The sequence below is a fragment of the Vidua macroura genome, chromosome Z (genome assembly GCF_024509145.1).
Source record: "Vidua macroura isolate BioBank_ID:100142 chromosome Z, ASM2450914v1, whole genome shotgun sequence".
NCBI lineage: Eukaryota > Metazoa > Chordata > Aves > Passeriformes > Viduidae > Vidua > Vidua macroura.
The window spans coordinates 63,041,826-63,069,646 of record NC_071611.1 but is presented as its reverse complement, the minus strand read 5'-3'; the positions used below and the strand labels follow the sequence as shown (position 1 = coordinate 63,069,646).

Below are 27,821 nucleotides of genomic sequence, written 5' to 3'. Positions count from 1 at the left end.
TGCCAAGAAGTGGAATGTGGCTTTGGGTGGATGAATAAGGCACCACGTGGTGCATTGCCGCCAGTTTGTTCCTTTTTTCTCAGAAGCAATGTTGAATGCAGTGGTGGAGCAGCTCCAGCTCTAACTGTGTCACATGGGGTTGAACTCAGTGAGCATTTTGCATGTAAATCACCCTCTTCATGTAGTGGTGCTACTAGTGTTGTTGCCATTAATGTTTGTTTTTTTATCACATTGCTGTTGGCCAGTAAATGGTTATCTCAAGCTACTTCTGTCTTTTGTCCCTCTCTTACTGTCTCCATAAGGCTTAATTTCCAGCTGGGTTTAAACTAATGTTTAAATGAAGGGGTGAGGTAACAACAGATATATCTGTTCAGAGCAGGTTGGAAGCAATTTTGATCTAAGCATTTGTTGTGTTAAGTACAGAGCCCCCTGGTTACAATGTTGCTTGGTCTGTGCATGTGGGTGTGGTACCTAACTCATACCTTCCTGTATGTGTTCCTCACAGTGCTCTTTTCTAGAATGGGGAGAGGGATCAGAATGGCTTTGTTGCTGTACTGTGTGATATACTGTATGACATTGTAACATCAAGGGCAATGAGGGTCATTTGGGATGTGTGCTGCTCTTCTGCCTGGGCCTGGGGTGGTACCTCTGGGAATTTATTAATAATTGTACCCAATTTGGGGAGTGGAACAGGGAAGGATAATGCAGTAGCCCACAGGCCAGTTAGGATAGAACAAGATGTAAAAACATGCTCTACAGTGCAGCCAGGGAGAGTGGTCCTTCCTGGATCTCTGGTAAAAATTACCCACAGAGACCCTTGGATTTCTGGAGTCAGAGATAACAAAGGATCCGGCCTGCTAACCCTAACTAAAAATGAGATCCTTGCAGTTTATTGAAGGAGTTTGAGCTGTTTCAGAAGTGTTAGGCACGAAAGCACAGCTCCTTCTGGCACTCTGACTGCCAGTGCTGGGCTGGATGTTCAAAGGGGAATTCCCATGCCGCTGATACCACATGGAGTACATGGATTGCTCTGACCACCCAGTGAGCTCAAACCGGAAATAGCCATTGCTCAGGTGTGGAGGGATCTTGGAAAATATAATGAACTGGCCCAAAGATAAAAGTTTTGGATTATTTTCAGGAGAGGGGAAGGAAAAAGTGACATGTGCTGAGGATGCCACACCACATAATCAACGACCAGAAAATGAAAATAATATATGCTCTATTTTGTGATGGTTCCTGCTCTGTTATAGGAGTATATTGAAAATAGAAAGCTATGCTATAGAGTTCTAAATGGCAAATCACAGAAGCTATGGAGGGACAAGATGCATCAAGTCAGGTCGCAGAGCTTAAAGCCATCCAGCTGGCTTTAGATATCGCTGAACGGACAGTGCTCCATCTCTACACTGACTTGTGGATGACAGTAAATGCACTGCAGGGGTGGCTGGACCAATGGAAAAAGTCCAACTGGCAGGACAGAGGTAAACCCATCTGGGCTGATGAAGTGTGTTGCGGCATCATTTGCTAGGTAGAGGAGTTAGCTGTAAAAGTACATTGAGTAGAAGCAGACATACCCAGGAGTTGGGCTTACTGAAGAGCATTTGAAGAATGGACAGGTAGATTGGGCTGCCAAGATTAAACTGTCTCAGGTGGATCTGGGCTGGCAGCATAAGCATGAATTATTTCTTGCATGATGGGCCTCAGCTTATCAGGGAAGAGTGGCAAAATAGAGATAGGCTTGTGATCAAGGGGTGGACTGCACAATGACAGTATGTTCCAGGTTATTCACAACTGTGAAACATTCACTGCAATCAAGCAGGCCAAGCAGGTAAAGTTGCTGTGGAGTGGGGGGGATGATGGTTGAAAGATAAATATGAAGAGGCTTGGCAGATTAATTACATAGTACACCATACAAACCTGCCAGGGCAGTTGTTACATGCTTACAATGGTGTGAAGAACCACTGGATGGCTGGAGATATGCCCTGTGCCTCACCCCACTGCCTGGAACACCAGTTTGGGGGTTGAAGACCCTGTGGTGACATGGGACCCCAGAAAGGACTCAGTTGGACCATAAAACTAATTTTAAAGATGTTTCACAGAGTCTTTTTGCCAGAGAGCATAGTATTGAGTGGGTATCATATTCTTTGTCATGCAGCACCCTATGGGAAAGTTGAATGATACAATGGACTGTTAAAAACCACACTGAAGGCAATGGGTGGCTGGACCTACATTTAGCAAAGGCAATCTAATTAGTTAACACCCAAGGCTTTATCAATTGAGCTGCCCTTTCCCAATCAAAACCTCCACATACTGTAGAAAGTATAGAGTCCCCATGGTACATATAAAAATGTGTTAGAGAAAACAGTTTTGATTAGTTCTGCCTTCTATCCATGGGATTTTTTTTGCTCAAGGACCTGGGTGCACTTGGCGGATAATGCAGAGGGTCATGGAAAGACGATGTGTACCCCAAGGAGATTTGATTCTTGGTTGAGAACAGTCTGTAATGTTGAATAGTGTGTGTAATATTTGTTGCTGACCCTAGAACTATATGTCATAACTGCTACGGACAGGATGTGTGGGGGAGATGCTGGGGTGGTTCTTGGAAGATGTTTTTACAGTTGGTATCTTGCTTCAGTACAAACTGAACTTTCTATAATATTTTAATGTTATTATTTAGGAAGACAAAGCCAATAAGAATAAAGAACTTTGGTTTTTTAAATGAATACTTACAATTGATTCTGGTAAAATCTTACAGTCTCTACTAAGCTTTGATGCAGAAATTTCTGAACTAGGTACGGGTTGTGTTCAAATTGAGTCACCTTTTTATGATGTGCTAATGCAACACAAAGAGTTTTTTGTTTGAAAGTTTTAAGTAGACAAGATTAGTAATGAAAAGCAATAAACTACAGAGGAAATCCTGACAATAAGTGAGACCAAGATTTCTGATAAGAGAAAATGAAAAGAAAGAAAGAGGAGGAAAGGCAAAAGCAGTATTGATAGAAACTCGGTGATGTTGAGATGGGGGCCTATGTGTGCAGCTTTAGGAGACCTCCTGCTGGTTGTCCTGAAGGATTTGAAGGAGATTGCGGCGTGGGTTTTCACTCTCCCCGGCTGCACGCGGCTCTTGGGAGCCCGGCTGTGGCGTAGCTTCCACGTGCTGCCGGGGTTTGCTGCCGCGGGTTCCCGGACACGGCTCCGTGTCTCGGGTGCGTGGGCTGGCCAGCCTCTGTTACCGTGCGCTAGGGACCCGGCAAAGAGGTAAGGAATTTGTCCATTTACTCCGTGCTTGGCAGGAACGGTTTATTGGTCACGCGGCGCGGTTCGATGGAAGGACGCGACCGCTCCCGGCACTCGCATGGGAGAAAATGGCGTCTGACTGCCGGCGGGATAGGGCTTTATGGAGGGGCGGGGCGAGAGGATCCACGGCCTGCCAGCCAATAGGGGTGGCTGCCGTGGCGGTGACGCCAGCAACCGCGACCAACCAGAGAACCCCGCAGGGGCGGGCACCGAGCCGCGGGCTGAGCGGGATCGTGTGGCTTGGGGTGGCCAGCACGGGGTTTCCCGGGGCCGGACGGCAGGGTGGTTACAGGAGCGGCACAGGGGTAAGGTCCGGCAGCATGGGGTCAGAAACCGCGGGGGGAGAACAACACGGGGGAAACGCAGGATTACAGAACTTATTTTAACATAAATTAAAAACCCTAATCTAAACCCAAACTCCGGGATGCAACAGGAGATAGCTAAAAAAACCCCAAAATTCCAAAAGCAAAACCAGCTGAAATAAGTTTATGACCTGCACTACACCTGAGCAAGAAGCAGAAATCCACAGAATTTACTTTACCAATGAATGAGACAGCCAATCTGGCACTGCAGGACTTTTTTGCAATGTAGGATATATACGTAAAGAGAAGAGACTGACTTTCTGTCTACCACAATCTATTCAAAATCTAGGTTCAAGAAATAAATGAAGGAATTTATAGAAAAATGTGAGAATGCTTCCTTTTAAATGATGGGAAAAGAGAAGGAGTCTATTTTAATTTAATACTATGTAATATAGTCTAATTTATTATTTAATTCTGGAAAAATTATAAAATTGAAAATCAAAAATTCTGCAATACCTTTCAGTAGTATGCATTATTAAATACTGGAAGAAATTTCTGGAAGAAATAGAAGAAAGGAGAACTCCTGGACTTGGAAGTAAATGCCTAAAAATAAGTATGTAGTATTAAAAATGAATAGATTGAAACACATTTAGACCAAGAAATCTGATACAATAGACTCATGAAAAAGTATGTACCCTAAACTCAAATGAGCTGTTATAAAAAAAGTAACTTCTTCCAAAATGTGGCTCCTCACAACTTCTATGACTAAAACCTGATACTGTCTAAACATAAAATGAATTGGAAGAGATGAGAGATGTTTTGCACATTTTTGTACATATAAATGCAGTCAGAGGATTCCAAACATGACAATGCTTTTGTTGTTAAGAAGTTTAGAATTTTGATATGCAAAAAATGTTTTCATATTAGTAACTAATTACTACTTGCCATTGACCCTTTATTGGAAGTGCAAACTCAAAACACCTTTTATGTATTTTCTTTTTTGTTTGTTTTTTAAGGTCAATGCATAGAAAAACAAAAGAAAGGGAAAACCCCTAAGCTTTAAAAAAGATGTTTGCTTAATTCTTACATTAATATTTTTAAAAGAAAGTTTTAGAAGAACCAAACAGCAAAATCAAGAATTCAAATGATCCCTTGGTAGTTAGACTTTCATGAGACATTTAGGACCCTGAAGACTGGGACATTTTTATGTGTGATATAAACAGATATTTATCATATTGGAAGTTCCTATTACATTTTCAGACTGCTTTTATATGCCTGAATTCCTGTTTCTATATGCTCAGATCCTTCTGAGCTTATTTGAAGTTCACAGCTGATGTTGAACAGCCAGACCAAAGTAGGAGGTCAGATTGCTGCACAGAATGCGAATGGAAGAGCTTGTGCCTGCTTTGCTTTCGAGACAGATAGAACTCAGACAATGCTGGGAGTATATTTGTAAATTTCAATTCCACAGGCTTAAGCTAATCTTAGGCTTTTTTTTTTTTTTTGCGTACAAGAAAAGTGAAAGTATTTACCTTGGCTTTAGACCTGAATGAGAAAAGAAGTGGTGTGTGAAGGAAGAAGCTCTGTTGTGAATACGTACAAATACATGTATGCTTCCAGAAGTATTCTTGTGATTTTAAGGAAACGTAGGAAAAAAAAGACTTGCAAAAAAGAGTAAGTGGTTTTAATGGGCTAGTTGGAGTAATTGCGTGATCTGCTTCTAATGAGACCCTGTGTGAACTTTTCTGTCAGAATACTCCTCATCATCATAAGTAACTTAATAATTTAATAACTGATTTTTTCTTTGGTGTTTAGGGTTTTTTTATTTATTTAAAAATATTTTTCTGCTGCACTTTTCCTGTCCTGTGGTTTCCTGTCCTATTTGGTTTGTAGATTCCTGTAGCATTAAGACTCCTCTGTTAATAGATAATAGGTTTCTGTGAGAGGGATGCTAATCGAACATGCTGGGAAATCTGCTGGGAAACTCCCTGAAATCTTGTCTTGTCTTTCTCTTCAGTTTCTATGGTAATACTATACTTTTTTCATCAGTGTCCTGGTAGTAAAGGCAATTTAATTATTAAACATCACCTTCTCCATCGAGTATTGTAGTTTCAACAATAAGGATTTTGGCTTGGATTAACCAGCACAAGTACATCTGCAGGTTCTCTTGGCAGTTTATCCAACTGGGGCTAAATTTAGCTCTACAGTTCAGCTACACAGGTAGCTTGAAGTAAATGTCAGCCATCTGCAGCCACCAATGTACATGATACCTAAAACAGACACCATTTTGCCCAAAATTAGGAGGCATGCTTCTTTTGCAAAACTGTACAGCTTATGGTTTAAATGATAATAAATACTGCACTTTGCAGTGTTGCATCATTCAAAATGAAGTGCAGTACAAATTTGCTTTATTAGGTGGAACAGAGTCTCAAAAATAACCATCTTTCCTTAAATGAGCCAACTCTTCCACTGTAGAAGTTTTAATGTATGGCTTTGGCCTTAGCCTAATATTAGGTACATATTTAAACAGATGCATAATTTTAATAATAATAAATAATAATTTTCCTCATGCAGTATGAGTGAATATTCTTGTACTATTGTACTATTTACAATGTACTATTTACTATGTACAATGAGTGAGTACTCTTGTACTATTTGAACTTGAAAGCCAGGAACCGACTTGCTTGTTTACTAACTAACCTAATCTAGTTCAGATTTATTCCACTGAGAGATTTTTGGACCTTCCACATGAAGATTTTTTTGGAAATAATTAAACAAGTGTGCGTGTACATTCTGATCACTAGGTTGGAAAAGATCTTTGAAGTCATCAAATCCACCCTATGACCCAACACCACCTTGTCAACTAGACTATGACACAAAGTGCCATGTCCAGTCTTTCGTTAAACACCTCCAGGGATGGTGACTCCACCACCTCCCTGGGCAGTCCATTCCAATGCCCCATCACTCTTTCTGTGGAAAACTTCCTAACGACAAACCTAAACATTCCCTGGCGCAGCTTACAACTGTGTCCTCTTGCCCTAAGACTTCTTGTCCTCTTGTCCTATGAGACATGTTTACATGCAAGATTATGCATAAGGTATGTGTCATTTGTTTACATCACTGCTACAATAAAATAAACTTGAGGTGTCACTTCAGTAACATGGCATTAGGAATTCTGTGTCTCTTCTCAGTGACAGTTTCATGATTCTTTTCTGTGCCACTGTCAAACTGAATCTGAATGTCTTTTGTGCGGTCATGAAGGGAAATGATTTATCACAGAACTGAAGAGTGAGAATGTATGCCTCGTGTAATGCCAGGGGAGCAGTGACACATACCACCAGGTTCCTCTGTCTTACACTAATGCGTTTGCTGATACTGATGCTGTTGTGTAATTTAGATGTCTGTGTTTCATGCGTACACTGTGTTTGTTTAGCTGTGGTCCTGTAAGAGGGGTTAGCTTTGACATTCTGGTAAATCCTTATTCAGTTTGGGATGAAGTGTTCTGTTCACCAGCAACATATTAATGCATCTCAGGTGTAGTGGAGGAGATGCAAGCGGCATATTGTCCTGAAATATGAATTAATATATTAAAATATACAGTTGGGTTGCATTTAGTGGTAAAATAGCGCCTCATCGTGCAAATGGAGAAACTGATTAACTTGTTGCCTTTCTGGATGAGGGACAAGTGACACAACTTCAAGACTGGCTAGATTCAAAGGCTGTGTGGACAGTGACACTCCAAATGCTGTGGGTAATTGGTAATTGGACACGTAAGTAGAAGGTTACTTCTTCTATGTGTCCCTGAGCAGATGGTCCTGCGGTTGAAGGCAGAGGATTCTTCCAGCAGCCTTCTTAAATTAAACGAGGGGCAGGGAGAAGAACTTGGCTTTCTGTGTCTCAGAAACTGGATCTCATAAAGAGAAACTATGTTAAGCAGGCTAAGTTTTAAACCTAGTCTTCATATATACCTAGAAAAAAACGAAAAATCTTTCAGCAGTTCTAATATAATAAGGAAACTCTGAGGTAGATGCCATTTATTTTACCAGTTAGCAAGTATCTAAATTCTATAGGCAAAATCCAGTGATTGTAGTGATGGCAAGTTTTTCAGGCATTGCTTTACTGTCTTTCCTTTTAGCATGTTTGAGGGAGATGGAGATCTGTTGGGGCAGTGATACGTGTGAATAAACTCTTATTGTTTCACTTGTATTTAATTGTATCATAATACAGTTGTTCTGAAAGAAACACCAATGTGTTATGTAAGTTAGCTTGTTCATACTAATTATCTCTTTCATAAAACTTACTAGAAGTCTGTAAATAATTATTTAAGAGTGGTTATAAATAGCTCTTTTATATTGCCTGTCACTTGAGATTAATATCAATAAAATTAAATACTAGTTACTTGTCAAAGGAGAAAAGCTGTGGATTTCTAGAAAATATTTCCAACATGCTTTTCATGTAACCCCTACAGCATAACCCAGCAGACTGTTGCCTAGTGATGGAAGAGGCACACAATACTAATAGTAGTCACTGAACCAAGCTGTTAATCCTTCCAGAGTGTATGATGCTGGCACTGGAATTGTATTGTTTCCATCCTTTATAGCAAATGAATTACTTTATTGTTTTGGTTTTGGTTTTTAAATTATTTTTATGGTGGTTTAAGTGGTTATTTATAAGTGAATGACAGTGCTTTTACTGGCAATGTGTACAGTGTCAGAAATGTCATCCTGTACCTTAATGAGCATCAGTAGTGAATGTTGTAAATATCTGTGTCTTTCAGTGCCAACAGTGATGTTTCAGATAACTGAAGTTGTTCCCTAAGTTTCCATTTAGGATTTCAGTGTTGCCCACTGAAATCCTAAATCACTGTGAGGCTGTATGTGCCTTCTAGCCAGTGGCAGCTAGCCAGATGCCATACTTGGTTACTCCTATGATGAGAAGCTGTTTGATCCCGTGTGAAAATTGAACGCAGAATTACTGTCATGGGGTCTGAAGGACTGCTGCTGTAATTGCTGACTTTTTCTACTATGTTCCTTATTTATGTTTAAAAATAAAAATGGCTATAACAATGCCTGAAAGAGATGTAAGAATAGAATTAGAATATCTGAAATAGATAGAAACCAGCCTGCAAAGAAATTCTTGAAGTCTTAAGTCTGATTAGAGTATGAGATAAATGAGTTAAATGTTCATGAAAATTAGGAGAAAGATCTCATGATACATTCAAAAATACCTGAAGGAAGAGTATATGAAAAGACCTTAACCTTGAAAATTTGATTGCAGACTTTTAAATTTATTTTATGCTTTTTCATATTTTTTTACATGGATTCTCACAAAACAAGCAGCTTGCTTTCTTCCATTGAATGTTTTGCTGGTAGGCACTATTAAGCACCTATTTGAAGCACCAGCTGGCATATTAGATTCGTATAAATCTGTGCTTCACTTTACATTTGTATAGGAAATACATCATAACTAGAATTACTAGATAATGAGTGTGAGCTAGTCTAAACACTTTCTGCCTGTTTCATTGCAGCAGATTCCCTCTGAAGGTTTTGGTCAGTTTTTTTAATCTTTGCATTCTTTTCCAGGTTGGAATATATTCGGTGTTTAATTGCAATATCAGTGGTCTCATGTGAATGGTCCTGTACCTGGATACATATTTTCTGAGCAAGATTTGTACTGGTAGCATCCAGTCACAGATTCATGTTGTTAGAGGAAAGGACTTTCAGTTTCACATTCTCTCTCTTTCTTTCAAGCCTGGTTATTTTCTTTGGGCCAGGGAGTGCTATGCTGCCCTATTTCCTAATACCAGTTTTCCAACATGCCATCCTCCATTTACACTGTGATTATCAGGGCTTTTATCCTTCTTTTTTGAAGATGGTACACCTGGAGCCAAAGCAAAATGGGGTTAATCCCAGAAAGTTTTGAGGTCTGGTGACTGCAGATTTTTGCAGAATGTTCTGGAGGTGTGTGTTCATTTTGGTTTGACCTCATCTTTTTCCATGGAAGACTATCATTAGTCAGTATTTCAGTCTTAATATAGTGTTTCTAACTTCATTTCCCCCCTCCTTTTTCAGGTTATTTTTATGAGAGAAGACATTTTATTATTATTACTACTTTAAAAATAATTTTGTTAGGTGAGTATAGGAAATCCAAATCTGTGCTTGTGATAACTACCCATTCTCATTTCCTATAAAGCAGACACTACTTCCTGTTTGGCCACTTGTAGGTTGCTGATCCAGTTTTGCTCACCATTTTCTCTGTAGAGGGAGATATAAGCTTTTACAGTCATGGTGAGGCCTTGATAAGTCTTTGTTAGAGTCACTGATGAATTAAGAAAAAAAACCCAAACACTTGTGACAGGGAAATAGTCCGTGAAGAATTGCAATAGATTTGTCTGAATGTGTTTCACATGTTAGGTTCAAATTTATAATTGGATACTACTGGTCTGTAACATTTTCGGCTGTGACTGTAAGAATATATTCTTATTAGAGGACGCAACTAATATAACGTTTGTAAGATAATGTAATTTATTCCAGTGGTATTTTTGTCCAGGAGCAAGTGACTGCAGAAACAGTTAAACACATCAGTTGCCAAAGAAAAATTTATATGAGAAATAGTGCTGACAAAGGCAAAACACTGACTCGCAGTTCTCCTGATGTATATTATTCAAATAAGAACAAAAAAAGCTTAGTGGCTTCATATAATAAATATGCTATGTTTAAGTACAGCATATGGCTGCTGACTGAACAGAAGTCCGTAACTGATGCACTTGTTGGCATACATCTGGTATTGTTGTTGAAGCATATCAGAAAAGGAATCGTGAACGCTAGGGCCATCTATTGAAAATGCCTCTGAAATGTGTGCTTTTAGAATGGAAGGTGTGGTCCTCTCCCTGCACACCAGGGTGTCATACCTTGCGGTGCTCTCCTGCTGTGCTTGAGTGTGCAGCTGGCACACTGAAGCTGCCCTGAGCCAGCCTGGTGAACCTATGTGAGCAGGAGGCCCACAGTGTCAGGAGTGAGGAGGCAGGAAGGCAGGGCAGAGAAGGTGCATTGGAGAGCTCTGTTGCCCTGCTCTGGATGTTAGTGAGTTTGTATTCAGGGCATGAATGAGAGCTTTAGGGCATAGACCTGGCCTTCTCTATTTGTGCTGGTGGCAGTATTACTGGGAGCTGGTGTAATACTGTACAATTACAGCTACAATTTTTTTTTGCTGCTAATTATCATTCAAACTCATGTTAAGATAGTTATGCACAAAACTTGGTAATTTTTTAGCATCACTGAACAGAAATATTTCTACTGCAGCTTTATTTATTATTATTTATTTATTTATTTATTATTATTTCTACTAATGCTTTCCAATACTTTATGATCTAGAGATAAATAGATTTGGTGTTAATAAAATGGGCAGATGTCACATTGCAGAAAGGCATAGATAGCAACTTGAAAAAATTTATAAACAAAACTCATTTAAACAAAGGGCAGTTTTTAAGTACAGTCAAAATTTTAAGTATAGTCAAAACCAAGCAATGACAAATACAAGTCTCATCTCTGTAAGAGTAGAATAGTATTTTCAAGAGGAGAAAATATAAAAAGGATCTAGAAGTCATACTTAACAAGCAATTCTGCAAGAGAACCTAATAAAACAAGAGAACCTAATAAAACAGAAGCAAAATTGTGTACAGTGGCCTCCAAATCTATAAAACTTAATATCCTGAATGTGAAGAGAGCTGATCTCACCAGTGAATAAGTGGCTGAGAAGGACATGAGAAAATTGCACACACTGTCTGCATTTTTAGGAAGATGTTGAAAAATAAAATCATGGCTTGTCATGCAATTTGCAGGTGAAGAAAATGCTAATCAGAGAAAACCTGAGATCAGTACTCAATTTACCTAAACAAAGGTAGAGGATGATTATTATCCAGGAGAACACATAGGGTTTCTCATTAGGTTTATCCCTGCAGGATTGCTAGTGGTTGAGAGCAAGGGGAAGGGAGACAGTATTTTGCTTGATTCTGCAACATTATATAAATCTTTAGGCACATCAGTCAAATGCCTTTGGTGCATGTTATGGAGAAAGACACATCTGATTTACATTTATTAGGTTGATTAGCTTTGAGATCAACCTCTCAAGGTGCACAGCAGACTTGCTGTCCTTTGCACCTCAAGAGGATCTGTTTTGCCCAAGCAATGTGGTGGACAGTGCCAGGTCAATATACTTTAGTATGCTGGAGAGCAGCCAACATGTGTGATTTCTTAGTCTTGTGAAGTCTCAAGATCTGAAATTGCTGGATCAGTGGAAACTTGCACAGATTCAGTTTTACTAGGGGCTGGTGCATGACAGGGAGTATGATATACCTGCTCAATACCATGCTCCCTAGCCCAGGCGTCTATGGGGTTATTTTTGAAATGACTCCTGTAGTCCAAACCAGTTCTTTCTGGGGTGCCATGTCACTACAGGACTTGCTTTGCAAGGCCTAAGGTGGTGTTCCAGGCAGTGGGGTGAGGCACAGGGCACATCTCCAGCCATCAGTGGTTCTTTACACAAATATCAGCACGTAGCTATTACCTTGATGTGTTTGTGGGAGTGTGATGTAATCTGCCAGGCCTGCTCATATTTATATTTCGACCATCATCCGGCATACTAGAGAGGTTTTACCCATTTGGCCTGCATGATTGCAGTGAATGTTCCACAGTTATGCATTGCCTGGGAAATAGTGTCCATGTTTAAGTCCACCCCTCAATCGTGAGTCCATCTTTATGCTGCATCTCTTACCGGATGATTTGAGGCATCAAGGGCCCATTGAGCCAGAAATAACTCATCCTTACATTGCCAGTATGGCAGGAACCATCACTAAAGAGAGCATGTTGCTTTCCATTTTCTGGTAGCTGGTTTAAGTGGTGGACAGGCCCTCTCCTCAGCATGTGTTATCTTTTCCATCTCCTTGTCTGGTAGTTGGATACTCTGAAATTTTCACTTTTGGGCCAGTTCATTATGAGCTCCAGGATCCCTGGGCAACTGGGTTTTCCTGTTTGAGCTTGCTATCTGAGCAGTGCAGTCTACTTACTCTGCACAGCATCAGTGGCATGATGTGTGTAAGGGACTGTCCCTTTCAACCTTCAGCCCAGCACTGGCAGTCGAGTGCCTGGAAGAGCTGTGCTTTGCTGCCAAACACTTCAGAGGCAGCTTGAACCCCTCTAATAAAATGCAAGGATATCATTTTTGTTGGACTGTAGCAGGCTTCAGATCCTTTTTGTCCATGACTCCAGATGGTAATGTACTCTCCTCTTCCCAAAACCGTTATCAATGCCCACATTCCAGGACAGGAATCCCAGTTGCTTGGCTTCTTTACCATTTAGTTTCATACAGTGGGCCATGTTCTGGCAGCATTGGAGCAGCCAAGGAGCAGATTGCCAAGGGCTTGCCTGACTGAAATCTTACATATCTCACAGCTGACTTGGGGCTAGGAATTAGGTGATTATCTTTGGCCCTGCCTCCTGTTGTAAGGGTTCTACTTCTTCATCCCTCACTAAGTGAACTGATTTTGTTTTGGATTTCTTCTTCTTCTGTATAGGGGCAACTGCTACTGGCATGGGTTGTTTCTGTGGTTCAGGTGCAGTTTGAATGGCCACAGTGCATCTTTCTCTGTTTTCCTCCTCTTCCTGGTGAGGGTGCTGTCTAGTATCAAGCTGTATTCAATAAATAGTAGCCAAGGTCCAGGTACTTTGTAGAACTTCCCTCCTCTCTGGAACTGCCACACCATTTTTCTTACAAATATTCTGCCACTTTAACAGGGTCCTGTAGCTATTCAGGTGTGAACTTCCAAGCTGTTGGAGAAGAACAGTGCTTTAAAACAGGGCCTCTTTTTTTCTCCCACATTCCATGCCACTCATAACTATCCACCCTTAGGCCAGATCTCTGAATATCAATCTTCCTAGAAATCTCTTTCTTGACTCTGATGTAGATTTCTTGGTGCTGATGTAGACAGCACCAAGGAGGAGACCTGGCAGACTTAGGAACAGGAACATATTTTCTTTCACATACAAAGGGACTTAATTCTTAAAAGCTGTGGTAGCAGGCCTGAAAGAGGAAATTGGAGTGAAAGGCTGGGAAAAATAGTCCTACCCTGTTTCCCCCTTACTGACTTGGTAAGATTATTAATGGACTCCCAAAGATAGCACCTGAGGTAAGGGCAGGAGAGCAGCACTGAACACACATCCCAAATTACCTTCATTGCCCCCAGTGTTACCATGTCATAAACTGCTATCCCGCAGTACATCAACAAAACCATCCTGATCTCTCTCCCATTCTGAAAAATACCAACATATACTGCACATATGGGAATATATACAGGTTGATGTACGACAAGCAACAATGTCACTAGTGGCTCCATACCTAATACAACTAATGCCTAGACCAAATTAATTTCCAGTCTGCTCTGAGCAGATCTGCTGTCATTGCAGCCCTTTGTGTCTCACATTATGCACCACATAAGGCTGATTTAGGAATGGCACTCCCTGATTTAGTGTTCCCATTGAGAGTCTCCAAATTACATTCTACTCACTCAGTCCTCCTCCCCCTACTCACATTAAGACAGGCTTTAAGAATGAATTAGAGCGAGAGAAATCAATGAGCCTCTTTAAAGCAAAGCCCTGTTGCTGTCTGAGCTGCAGGATGGAAACTCTCCAGCTGTTGTTCCTGTACACGGAAGGCTCCAATCCCATCACTGTCCATGGCCCTGGTGCGTCTCAATCTAGCAACAGTCACCTGTGCTGCAGAGTGGTTCTGAATGCTTTTTGGGTTATGTGTCCTTACCTTAAAATAATCTGTATGTTTGAGCAGGGCTGATACATATGTCAGTGGAATCACTACTGTTTGCATCTAAGACTGGAGGCAGTTTGGGTAGCACTGTTGTTCTCTATGCAGTGTTTCATAGTTGAAAAGAAGGAAACATATATTAGTTTAAATACCAGTTTTAGTCAATTCACTATTTGATAATGAACTTCCAGAATAGCTAGTCTGTACAGTTTGTGTTTTAATCAAGATAATGCTGCTTTTAGTATAACGTGAATCACAAGTAACAGTTTTATTTGTGAAGTTTCACCTTACTGTTTTTTCCAGAATATTAGCACTAATTTTGTTAAGACACTTTACTGATCCCCTATGAATTAATACACCTTACAGTTTAGCTATAGTCTATAAATATATCAGAAGTTTCTACTTTCAAACCTTGTTTTCCTTCCTTAAGTATAAGCCCCATTGTTCAAAAGGAAATCAAGATGGATTGAATGTTACTGTTTCTGAATTTTTGTATATTAACTTAGCGGGGAAGTATTTGGAGAATATTTGAAGGTGAATTAACTGAAGTTGTTCTGAAGGCATACAAAACCTTATCTTGTAAGGTTGTTTTAAATCTGTGTGGACTGGCATTTAGCAGCAGCACTTGAAAGAAATATTTTGCTTTTACTAAATTGTGGCTAACAACATAAAGTGGGTGTACGTGGTATAATGCATCACTGATGAAGAAAAGAAGAAAAACATCAACTCTGTAGGGGAGTAGTTGGCTGGTTTTGAGGTCATTATGTGGTAGTAGTAAATCATTACTCACCTCTGGGGATAGGAAGGACCATCCTAAACCTCCCTTTAAAACAAACAAAAATGTCAAGCCTCTTCTGTCCCTGTTCATATTTAAGCAGATTCTGCAACATCTATGTGGTGAGGAAAGACTGAATATGACTTCAAGAATTTTTTTTTTTCTGCCTAGTGATACCTATTTTGTGAGTGTTAGTCTACTTGGTGAACCATCTTCCTCTTCAGCCTATACAGAGACACTAGTGCACAGAAAAACATTGTTATGTATAATAGGCATAATTTGCACCTATAAAGTGATATATGGATAGGAGTTTTTATATAATTAAAAATAGACACAAAGCAAGCGAGCCAGGGCAAAGGGCGGGGGGGCTGTTTCATGTATGTCAAAACCATTGTAGACAAGGCTTCATTTACAAATTAATACAAGTGGCTCGCTCGGAGATGGGCCGTTTCTTGAGATAATCTAGGATTATAGATTGGAATCGCTGGAATCTCTGGGGGGATACATCTCAATGCCGGGTTCCCGTAACTCCATCATTGATGTACATCGCTTCTCGGACCTCGGATTGTTCAGCACAGCACAGAGAAAAGAGACTTTATGAATACGTGGGACTTTGAATGGAAAGAAAAGGCTGATCACTGAAATCCCAGCCTCAAGCAAAATAAACTGTATAAAAACTGCTCGCACAGAAGGGGTGGTGTGAAACATTGGAGACCCTCTGCTAAAGTGGTTGAACCTGTGTCTCACCCAACACCAATCCTGGGCTTGGCATTGTCCTTTTCTTTGTGGCTAGCTCAGATAGAATTTGATCTTTATAATAAAAATTATTTTTTCTTTTTTAATTTGGCAGAGTCAATTTTTACCCATAACAACATTCATCCCCAGAGAGACAGTCACAGCCTTTTCATGCTGGTCAGCCTTTATCATATAGTTAAAACTTCAACAAAAATGCTTCAAGATTCAGACCTGTTTATTCAGCAAGGAAAAGTTTGACTAACATATTTAGAAAATGGGAAATGAGAACTCTGTGTAGGAAAAGCTAACTGTATTGTTGAGGAAAAAGTTTTGAAGGCAGTCCCACTTTAGCATGTTTCCATGCTATATAACATTCTTTCTTTTCTTTTTATAGGAGTGGAGTGATTACTTTAAAAGTTATTAGGCTGCTTGCATAAATACAGTTTCCTTATTACAGTTTTTACATATGCTTAAAACCTCACTATATAGAATGTGTTCAATGTAAGTAGATTATTTGAGCACCCTGCACAGATTTTCTTCAGGAAATAGTATTGTCTGTCACATACTATTTATTATTATTTGTTTATTTGTTAATTGCTTTCTGGAAAAATATTCCCTTCAGACATTCATCTGTTGGTTGACAGTCACTTTTCTATCTTGTAAGCCTTCGGCAGTCTTGCTGTCGAGGAGAGAGATGTAACTGCTGATCCTTTCTGGACACATAGATCAAATAAGCATGATTTATATCAGAAATATCCTCATTTGTACAAAGTAATAGAGCACTGTGCTTGTAAGATGACTTTTGATAGCACAGGTTTTATAGCATTTTCTGAGAACTGTCAAATGTTGCTGTTTAATAACGAGACTCTGCACTATCACTGGTGTTTTTGTTGTTTCAGAATTGCTGTCTGAGTTATTTTATGTGGTAATTGGAATGTAATACACTAAGCATCAAGTATTATTTGTAAAGATGAAAATGTTAAAAATGAAACATCTATGGGCACATACTAGATAAGAGAAATAAATCAATTTTTATTTTCTGCCTACATGTTTCTATGCTTCTAACAAAATGCATAAGTGCATTTATCAGAAGAATTTTGATAGTTGGTAACTGTGCATAAAGATGCCAGTATGGTAATATACAGTATGTTATGCAACTGTGCAACTGATTTTTGTAGCATTTAAAACACTAAAAAATAGTAATAATTTCAGTCAAGCATTCAAAAATGACTTATAGTGTCTTTAGGTACAAGGTCTTGTGTTTGTATTTTTTGCTTGTGGTATCATGCCATACTTCCTAAAGACACACTAAGTTATTTGAAATTAGCTGGTAGTACTATGATTGACTTTTTTTATAAATCCTTTCCTTTATCTGTTTTAAAAATGGCAGTAGGGAAGCAAATGAGAAAAGGAGGTCAGGAAGAGAGTGATGGACAAGGTTAAAGTAGTTAAAGTAGTTAAATGCTGAGAATATATTACTTTCTTACCTTGTTGCAGAGTTCCCAGAAGATGCTGAAATTGGAATTCTTGGACTATCATTTGTACTGGTGACACAGGGTTCACTGTTCCAGAAAAATTCTATCCATAAAACATAAATATCTTAATTTTTCCCAGGATTTCCCTTACAATAAAATAACATGGTGAAAAAAATTTACCATTTGCATATGGAATAATACTCATCAGGAAGTAAATTTGAAAGAATAAATTTGAACAGGCATTTTATTTTGGCCATTCCTTGCTTTGAGAGATTTATGTAACATCAAAGTCTTCATATGTATCTGATAATTTTGAGAGGAATATCTAACAGTACACTTTTACCTGCTTTTTTTCTAGCTTAATGTCTTTAGCTAACTATTCCTGATGGACGTTTTATTTTTAAATTTAATGTTATACAATGAGTAATGTAATTTTTTCTACTCTTCTCTATAGGAAATTATTAAGTTTTATTTGATATAGAGGTAATTTTATGTCATTCTCTTAGTACACACAATGGCATGAATTAAAGTAGTTCCTAGTACCAATTTAAAGGCTTATTTCTTTAAAATAGGAGACCTCGCAAATTGAGGAAAGTGTTTGCATTTCAGTTGTGCTACATTTTATCTGGTAAAGCACAGTTACTAAAGAAAACACTTTGCTGTAAAAGTCCTGCAAGTGCATAGATTTAGGTTTAGATGATAACTTTCCAGTATCATTGTATTGATCCATGATAGTTGGCTACGGTATGATCCCAAAAGATTTGGGCTGCGCTATCTACTTTATTAAAAGGATACGTATTCTCCACAGTTGGTTGGCTACTGAATGCTGGCCAGTTCAACCCTTGATTTCTGTTTTCTCTGGGAAAATATCTGAATTATTGTAACTGATGAAGTCTTTCCTGCATTATTCTCCTGTTCTGTAACATTAAACTTCTAGGTTCTTTAGAAAAATACGTTGGGTTTTTTCCCAGTATTTCTGAGTTCTGCATTCCCCTGCATTATTTATGTTATGACTAATAAATTATTGTTGAAATTAATAATTTAACCATTATGTGAATTATAGGTATTATGGTCATAAGTGATAATCTCACAGCTTGCTTCTTGTAGCTATTTAGTTGTCACACCCATCTTCTAGTCAAACCTGTAGCATTTTTGACAGTGCATTATATGCTCTTCTTCCCTAATTAATGGATTTTTTTTAATTTTCAAAAATGTTTCAGTTGTCTCCAAAATTGCTACAAAGAACAATTGTGCTACTGTTTCCCAAGCTGTTGTTTTTTTTGTTTTTTTTTTTTTTTTTTCCTCTTGTGTGTTAAAGTTCAGTGCTGAATCTTCTAGTGCTATAAAGAGTGCTTCTTTAGGTAAAATTCAGTTTTCTGGAGAGAAATGGATGAGTGGCACTATCTGTAATAGAAGGATTAGAAGGTATGGAGCTCACAGTTAGCAATGGAACAGTTGAGAGCTTTTGGAATCAAGGGGCAAATAAATAATGATGATGTCATCATGAGAGTCTACTGTAGACCTCCTGGCCAGGATGATGATACTGATGAATTACTCTTTGATGAACTAAGGGACACTTCCAAGTCAACTGCCCTTGTCCTTATGGGGTACTTCAACTTGTCAGAAGCTAACTGAGAGTATCACATAGCTGGTACAACCCAGGCCAGAAGATTCCTCAAAAACTTGTAATACAACGTTATGGAACAGATCCTTAGGGAACTGACTCAGCAAGTTGCCCTCTTTGATCTACTGCTTGACAACAGATCGGATGTCATGAGTGAAATGGAGATTGGCAGCTGTCTTGGCCACAGGGACCACAAAATGATCGAGTTTAAAATCACTGTTGACAGAAAGAAAAGGCACTGGAACAGCAAAACCTCAATTCTGGATGTGAGGAAAGCAGACTTCAGGCTGCTCAGGGAATTAGTAAGATACCCTGGGAGAATGTTTTTGCAGGTGCTGGGGTCCATTTAGTGCTGGTCACTTTTTAAATATCACCTCCAAAGGGCACAGGAGCAGCAATTCCCAAATGTTGACGGTTAAACAGGAAGGGCAGAAAGCCAGCTTGGCTGAACTGGAGTCTTGTCTTGGAAATAAAAAGAAAGGGAGGTATATGCCCAGTGGAAGCAAGGTCAGGCAACATGGGAAGAATAGAGATGCTGCTTGCCACTCTAGGGAGAAAATCTGTGTGGTCAAAGCTCAACTGGATCTGAAGCTGTCCAGAATTTTGGGGGACAAAAAAAAGAGGTTTTCTCAAGTATATTGTTACTTTTCAGTGTATAAAATAACATTGACCTGTACAGGATGAGGATGGTCACCTCACAAACAGGGACATGGGTAAAGCAGAGGTGTTTAATACAGTCTCTGTCTCCATCTTCATCACAAATGATGGAACAAGAGGGTCTCTGCCCTGACCTGAAAGATAAGATGAGATGAGAACAATTGACTCTTGGTCAGCCCTAGAAATGTGTGGGATATGCTATTCCAGCTGGATCCCTCGGGCCTGATGGGATTTATCCAAGAGTCCTTAAAGAATTAGTTGGTGGCACTGTAAAACCTCTCTTGATGATTTTTGACTGGTCTTGGAAATCCAGAGAGGTCCCTGCTGACTGGAAGCTGGTGAATGTTGTCCTGATTTCCAAGAAGGGGAAGAAGAACCCCAGAAACTACAGGCCTGTCAGTCTCACTTCAATGCCTGGTAAAGTTATGAAGAAGATTATTCAGGGAGGTATTGAAATACACCAGAAAGACAATGCAGTCTTTCAGTCAGAACCAGCACAGCTGCTTATCAAACCTGATTTCTTTTTATGACAAAGTGACCCACCTTACAGGTTCCCTTGATCAAGGGAAGCCAGTGGATGCACTTTCAGCTGTGCGTTACTTTTCCCGGCCCCGGTCAGCTCCCGAGCGCCCGGCTTTGGCGCCTCGGCTTCTCGTCAGGGTCGGTGCTGGCCACTACTTCAGGGCGCTTCTGCAGCTGCGCCCTGGGGTGTGGGCTGGCTGCACATTGCTGTCGGCATGAGGGAAGACACAAAGAGGCAGGAATACGTCCGCATGGTGGCTGGATGCTTTATTGGTCATGGAGCCGCAATGGAGAAGCCGCAGCCGCTTCCAGCCTGGCTTGGACAAATCTGGCTGTGAGGCTGGGGGGGAGCGGGATGATATAGGGGAAGGGATAGGGGAGGACGGGAGCCCTCCGCCCAATGAATACAGATGCCGTGGGGGTGACGTGGCCACAGCAACCAATAGGAACATGAGGGGGGCGGACATGGGGCTTCGGGGCCAGTGGGACCGCGAGAATGAGGTGACGAGCACAGAACTGCCTGGTCTGGACAGGGAGTGGGCACAGGAGTGACAGGGGAGAAACCCCAATGGCCAGCAGCCTGGGGCAAACTTCTGTCGGGGGGGTGGGGACACAGGGGATGCACGAGGATACATGGAACCGGTAAGCTAACAAAGACCGGAACCCCCAGTCTGAACCCAAACCCAGGATGCAACATGCACTCTTTTCTGATTTCAGTAAAACTTTCAATACTGTCGCTCCCACTATCCTTCTGGAGAAAATGTGCAGCACACAGCTGGATAAACAAACACATCATGGGGTGGGTGAGCAACTGACTCACAGGTCAGGCATAAAGGGTGATAGTGAATGGGGTGACATCCGACTGGTGACCTGTCACCAGTGGGGCTCCACAGGGCTCCATTCTTGGCCCTGTGCTCTTCAGCATCTACATTAACAACCTGAACACAGGACTGGAAGGGGAACTAAGCAAGTTCACAAATTATATAAAACTGGGAGGAGCTTTTGAATCCCTCAAAGGCAGAGACACCTCAGCAAATCACAGGAATGGGCAATCACCAACCATATGAACTTCAACAAGCGAAAGTGCCAGATTCTGCACTGTGGGGGGCAACTCTGGATGTATGGTCAGACTGGGGAATGAGATGCTGGAGAGCAGCACCATGGAAAGGGACCTGGGGGTCCTGGTCAGTGGCAAGTTGAACATGAGCCAGCAGTGCCCTGTCAGCCCAGAGAGCCAAGTGTGTCCTGGGGGGCATCAGGCCCAGCATTGCCAACCAGGTGAGGGAGGGGATTGTCCTGCTCTGCTCTGCACTGGGGCAGCCTTACCTTGAATGTTGGGGGCAATTTTGGGTGCCACAATAATAAGAAAAATCTAAAGCTATTAGAGAATGTCCAAAGGAAGGCAACAAAGATGGTGAAGGGCCTTGAGGGGAAGCTGTATGAGGAGCAGCAGACATCACTTGGTCTGCTCAGCCTGGAGAAAAAGAGACAGTTACAATTTCCTTCTGTGGGGAGGAGGAGTTGCAGGCACTGATCTTTTCTCTGGTGACCAGTGACAGGACTTGAGGGAATGGCCTGAACTTATGTCAGGGAAGGTTTATGTTGGATATTAGAAAAAGATTCTTCACCCAGAGGGTGGTTGGGCACTGGAACAGGCTCCTCAGGGAAACAATCACAGCACAAAGCCTGACAGAGTTCAGAATGCGTTTGGACAATGCTCTCAAGCGTATGTTGTGACTTGAGTATGGTGCTGTACAGGGCCTAGACTTGGATTTGATGATCCTTATAGGTCCCTTCCAATTCAGCTTATTCTGCAATTCTCTGATTATGTAATGTTTGCAGTATCAAATCAGGGTATATGTCTGTCCTTTTATGTTAAACAGGAAAATTGCCAAATGTATAAAAAATGCACACTACAAAAAAAAGAGGGGAGATTGAATCCTTTGCTATTTTTCATATCTAAGATAAAGGAATATTCAAGTAAGTTAATGTGGAAAAGAAATATGGGCCCTAAATTGGTCTGGTTGCTAATTGAACATATTAGACTAGGAACAGGAAAGTTGTATACGACATAAACTGGTGTCATGTTTAGTGACTGATATAGTCAGTGCTTAAACAGCTGCAGATGAGTTACTTGTACATGGAAGTGTATGGAGTCTTTGAAACTTGTATATGAAATTAGCACTTTTAAGATCTAGCATATTTTTTAAAAAAATTAATGAAGTAATTCAATATCAAAACCAGCAACTTATTACTGAGAAATTTTAAGGGGGCAAGGCAGGAGGAATAGAGATTCATTTATGTTGATAAAAATATTCATCACATATGAAAACCATAAAATGAGATGAGGGTACATGTTTTGGAGGTACTGTTCTGGCAGTACTAGACCAATCTCTTGGTTGGTCTGGAGAACCACAAATTTCCCTGGTGATGTTGCTCAGCCTATGGGGCCTATGTTGCTTTGCCAGTAAACATTGTTGATACAACATACAGCCATTGCTCTCTGCTTATTTCACTGAGTAACTTCAGAGAGTGGTTTTGAGTACCTCTCTTCCCCAGAGAGCAGCTCAAATATCGGGTGTGTCACTTTTGAATCTGTAGAGAGATCCAGGGGCACTTGTGATATGGCTGAGGGACAGCACTTTCAGAGGCAGCAGTCCAGTCAGATGGAGCCTTTGTCAAACTGCATTAGTCTGAAATGTCCATATCTAATATTATGATCCAGTTTCTCCTAATAATCATTCACATCATTGCCATCACTCAGAATGAAATGGTCTAATAATGTCACTGTTCAGTTATGAAGTGAACTTAGCAGAATAATGAACTTAGTAGAATGTTCTTAGTAGAGGAGAATAAAGTAGAAATAAGTAGAACAAGTGAGATGCATGCATCAGATGTGCTCATTACGAAATATGAAAGAGAAGGGTGTCATGTAGGGCGTATTGACGGCTACTTGGCAAGTCATGTGTGACATTAATCCCTTGTCCAGAATAGAACATCCATGGCATGGAAGATACTCTGCTTTTAAAAAGATTAAATGTTAAATGGAGAACATAGCGATTTGAGGCTGTGTCAATCCACAGTTATCCCGTGAGCTAGTCATCTCTTTTGCTAAAACACTTTGCTGCTTGAAGATAGGGACACTTCCGCTTCCTGCTAGTTGCATGTCTTCTATCATTTTCCAGATCATGCTAAGAGACAGAAAAATATTAATAAGCATAATTATACAAAAGCTATTTTTCTGCTGTTGTTATATTAGGATTAATTGTTGTATAATTTAGGGAATATTATCTTTCTTTGCCAAATTCTGGCAAAGAAATGCCAGAGCAGCACTGCAAAGCAGAAGTTCATACATTGCTTCATGTATTTAGCTAATATGCCTGTGGAGACTAGGCTCCTTTCTCACCTCTTTTATGCCCTTAAAATGCTTAAAATTTTACACAGCTGTTTGCATGTTTTTTCCAAAGAAACTATTCTGGAGAAACTGTCTAAAATGTTATATTCAAATTATTTCTTAAATACTTTTATTCATCAAGACTGCTTTATTAGAAAATATTCTAGAATGGATTTCCTGTCAGAGATTCCTGCTGTTTTAAAAATAAATCATATTCATTTTTAAATACTTCACATTCCTATTTATTGCTGCTACAAACTTTCCTCCAAATTTAATTTTACTACAAATTGCCAAAAATAATCATCATGTCTTGTCCATGATTTTTTTTTTGAAAAAGATCAGAATCCAAATACACTCCCAAGATGGGTAGTTTTGGTTACGAGGGTGGAAGGCTGGTCCTGAAGCATGTATCTTGGTGCTTTACCACTTCAGGTGCCACACCACTGTGTCTGTAATTTTCCTCATTACTGACAGTTTGGAAACAGGTAAGAACAAACTGAATGAATATTTTCTTACTGGAGGATATTAATGAAGTGCATGGTTGAGCTGAGGACTCATGATGCAGTACATTATACTGCCCCTCATATCATCTTCCACAATAATCTAAAACACTCAGTCACTCTTTCAGAGAATGCATTTTACTACATCACACAGAGCATCTGGCTAATAGGTGCTTTCTGAATCACTGTGTTACACTATTTGCTAGATCTTCTTAACCTGTTGCGAGAAATAAATGAGAACAGCTTAAGAGCCCAATACAATAAGCTGCATATGTAAAGGTAAGGCAGGACCTCCCAATGTGATCTTTCTAAACAGACAGTTAGTTGAACATGATGGCCCAAAAATCAGTTCAAGCCAAAATGAAATTTTTAAACTTTGCTAAGAAGTGCAGCAGATGGATTATGCCTCATCTCCGCTGCCATCTGGGAGAGGCTGGAATTTCCTGTCTAGCTGAAGCTGCAAAATAGTCTGTTCTTTGTATGTATCTGGAGGTTTTAAGTGAAAAAGAAGTTGAGTTCTGGGCTGCCAGTTACATTTTCAAATGCATCCATCTGACTTTGCTTGTGTTGCTTCCATTTTCCATGTTCCTCTTTGCTATTATGGAAAAACTTTGGTTTTGGCCAATTAGCAAAATGTAATTCTTGTCCTTTGTTGTCCCTTGGTGAGTCCTCCTGAAGCAAACATTTTGTTTCCAAGAAGTTTGTGTAGGTGTGTGGACATTTCTGTTTGACTGTAGGTATTTTAGAATTGTGACCATCACCATTTAAATGTCTCTTTAAATAGAAGATTTATAATTCTTATGCTAGAAGAAACATTTTACTGTTTAATGCTCAAAATACCAGTGTTGAAACAAAATAGATGGGTTAGTTGAGTTCTAAGCTAGATACTGAGAAAATTGAGTGTTCTTTTATTGCTGTCCTGTCAGTATTTTTTGTCCTCACTGACTTGAACTTGCCTCTCTGTAGGATTCAATTTTTATTCTAACTTGTCCTGGTTATGCTGATTACAGACTGTGCCAAATTGTCAGTTTTATAAGTGAATCCCTAATGGATATGAAACAGTACCTGCTTTACCATATGAACTTGATGGATTAGAAATATAATTTACAAGGTAAGCTGATTTCTATAGAATTGATACAGGTTTCTATACAGGTTAATTGAGCTATGGAGACTTTGTGTTTTCAGTACAAGTGTAATTCAATTTGTATTTCTGTAATAGTCACCAGTGTATATAAAAGATTTTTTTCAGCCAGTCTTCCTTAAATAATGCCTTTTACAGTCTAATGAAATCAGATTTTTTCATAATATAAAGCCCATATTTTAAAAAGCCTTAAAAAGAAGTTTATAGCATACCAGTATAAACTTTTTATGTTTAAGTGATGATTGAAGTAGTTGTTTAAGTTGTCTGGAAGAGTATGGGCCGTGAAGTCAGAGAAGAAAGAAATATTAGAGAAATGACTTACTGTCGTTTTTCATTAGGATCTCAAATAAAGACTAAAATCTAATGACCTATTTTTTTAGTTTATTTTTCACCTACCTCTATCTTTCCAAAGTCAAAAAGCTCTGTGTTCTGCAGTGTTCTTTTAACCAAAAGTCACAAAGTCACTAAGGTGAAACAGTTAACTTAAGAACTTAGATTTCAGAATTTAATTAAAACGTTTCTTTTTTCCATTAAATGGAGCTGTAATCTCAGCACAGTTTATTTGAGCTGCAGAGTCAGTCCATGTAAAAATGCAATAGTAACATTACATTCTGAATTTAGCAATGGTGTTATTTTAATTTTTGAATAATGAATATTCTAGTTGCTTGTTCATGCTCTTGACAGATTCAGTCTCCCACAATGGTTTTTAATCTCACTGATTAATTTCTGTTAAAATAATTTGTTGTGCCTAGTCCAAATTTTAGGATCACTGTTACTGGTAGTACCCTGATTAAATGTTAGAGAACATTTAATCAGTATCAACAGCAATGCATTAAGTTCAGTGATCTGATTTTTTTTTTAATTGGACCTCCTGCAATACCTTGAATTGAGGAATATTGAATGTAATTCTCACATGAGGAATTTATATTTATAGTGGCAGCTAATTAAGTAAGATATGTGAAAAGCTGAGCCTTGATGCTTCAGTGAGTAATCACCTCCTCTTCATAGTTACATTATTTTAAATTTGGCTTGTAAAATGTGTAATTTGTGGATTTAAATAGAAGTCCAATCCAACCAGGATGAAGAGATGGATGGATTATTATATAAGCAGCTGGAGGATGTTTCAAGATCGCCAGCCCTTGTTCTCGTAGGAGATTTAACGTGCCAGGCATCTGCTGGGAACTCCACACAGTGGAAAAGAGGCAGTCTAGGGGTTCTTGGAGTGTATAGAGGAGAGCTTCTTGTCACAGCTGGTGAGCAAGCCTGCCAGGGGTGGGGCTCTGCTAGACCTGCTGCTTGCAAACAGAGAGGAGCTGGTGGGAGATGTGGTGGTCAGAGGCCATCTGGGGCACAGGGACCATGAAATAATAGAGTTCTTAATATTTGGTCAAACAAAGAGGGGGCATCAACAAAACTTCCACTCTGGACTTCTGAAGTGCAGACTTCAGTTTTTTCAAAATAACAATTCAGAGAGTACCTTGGGAAACAGCCCTTAAGAACAAAGGGGTCCAGGAAGAATGGATATACTTAAAGAAAGAAATCTTGAAGGCACAGGAGCATACTGTCCCTGTGTGCTGAAACATAAGCTCATAGGGAAGATGACTGGCCTGATAAGCTTTTGAAAGAATTAAGGGAGAAAAGGAGGGTGTATCACCTTTGGAAAGAGGGGCAGACAACTCAGGGATTGTTTAAGGATGTTGTTAGGTCATGTAGGAAGAAAATTAGAGAGAGAAAAGCCCAATTGGAACCTAATTTTGTCACTTCTGTGAAGGATAAGAAAAAATGTTTTTATAAATAAGTAGCAAATGGAGGGGCAAGGACAACCTCCATTCTTTATTGAGCGTGCAGTGGAATATATGGACAATGACTGCACCACCTTCCTAGGCAGCTCATACCAAGAGGGTACCCCATATTGTCAAGAGCATGGACTACTCCCTGCTGCTACTTTTTCATGTGGGTACAAATGATGCTGCGAGCCAAAAAATAAATAGGATAAAGGAAGACTATAAAGCCCTGGTGAGGCAGGTGAAAAATATTGATCCCAAAGTCATGTTCTCATCTATCCTACTGGTTAGAGAAATAGGGACAGCCAGAAGCAGATGAATAATGCAGATCATTATCTTGTTTTGTGGCTAGTGCCATCTAGGTTTTGGCTTTTATGATAGTGAGTTATGCTTTAATGATTGTGGCCTGTTAGGGAGGTGTAGGATCCACCTGTCTAAAAGGGGCAAGGGAATCTTTGGCAGCAGGTTGGCCAAATTGGTGAGATGGGCTTTAAACCAAAGGTCTTGGGAAGTGGGATCCAAAGTGGTGGTGGGATCCAAGGGCTCATGCCCTTCCTTCCTCCTGGGGAATAGGTCATACAAACCAGTGTAGCGACAGATGTTCCTTGACTGCCTCTCAAGATGAGGATCATAGGGCTAAACATATCAAGGATGTTTATGGTTATGGTGAATTTTCTTATATACCTTCTAGAGAACCTGGCTGCATGGTTACCCCTCTGAAGTGCCTATATACAAATGCACGCAGCATGGGCAATAAACAAGAACTAGAAATATATGTGTGGTCAGAAGGCAGTCTCATTGCA

The 27,821-nt window shown here is 39.8% G+C and overlaps 1 protein-coding gene across 1 annotated transcript in view; it reads left to right on the top strand.

Moving 5' to 3' along the window:
- MCTP1 (multiple C2 and transmembrane domain containing 1) overlaps positions 1-27,821 on the top strand; it is a 219,220-nt gene that overhangs the window by 10,417 nt on the left and 180,982 nt on the right. The gene's annotated exons all lie outside the window — the stretch shown is intronic.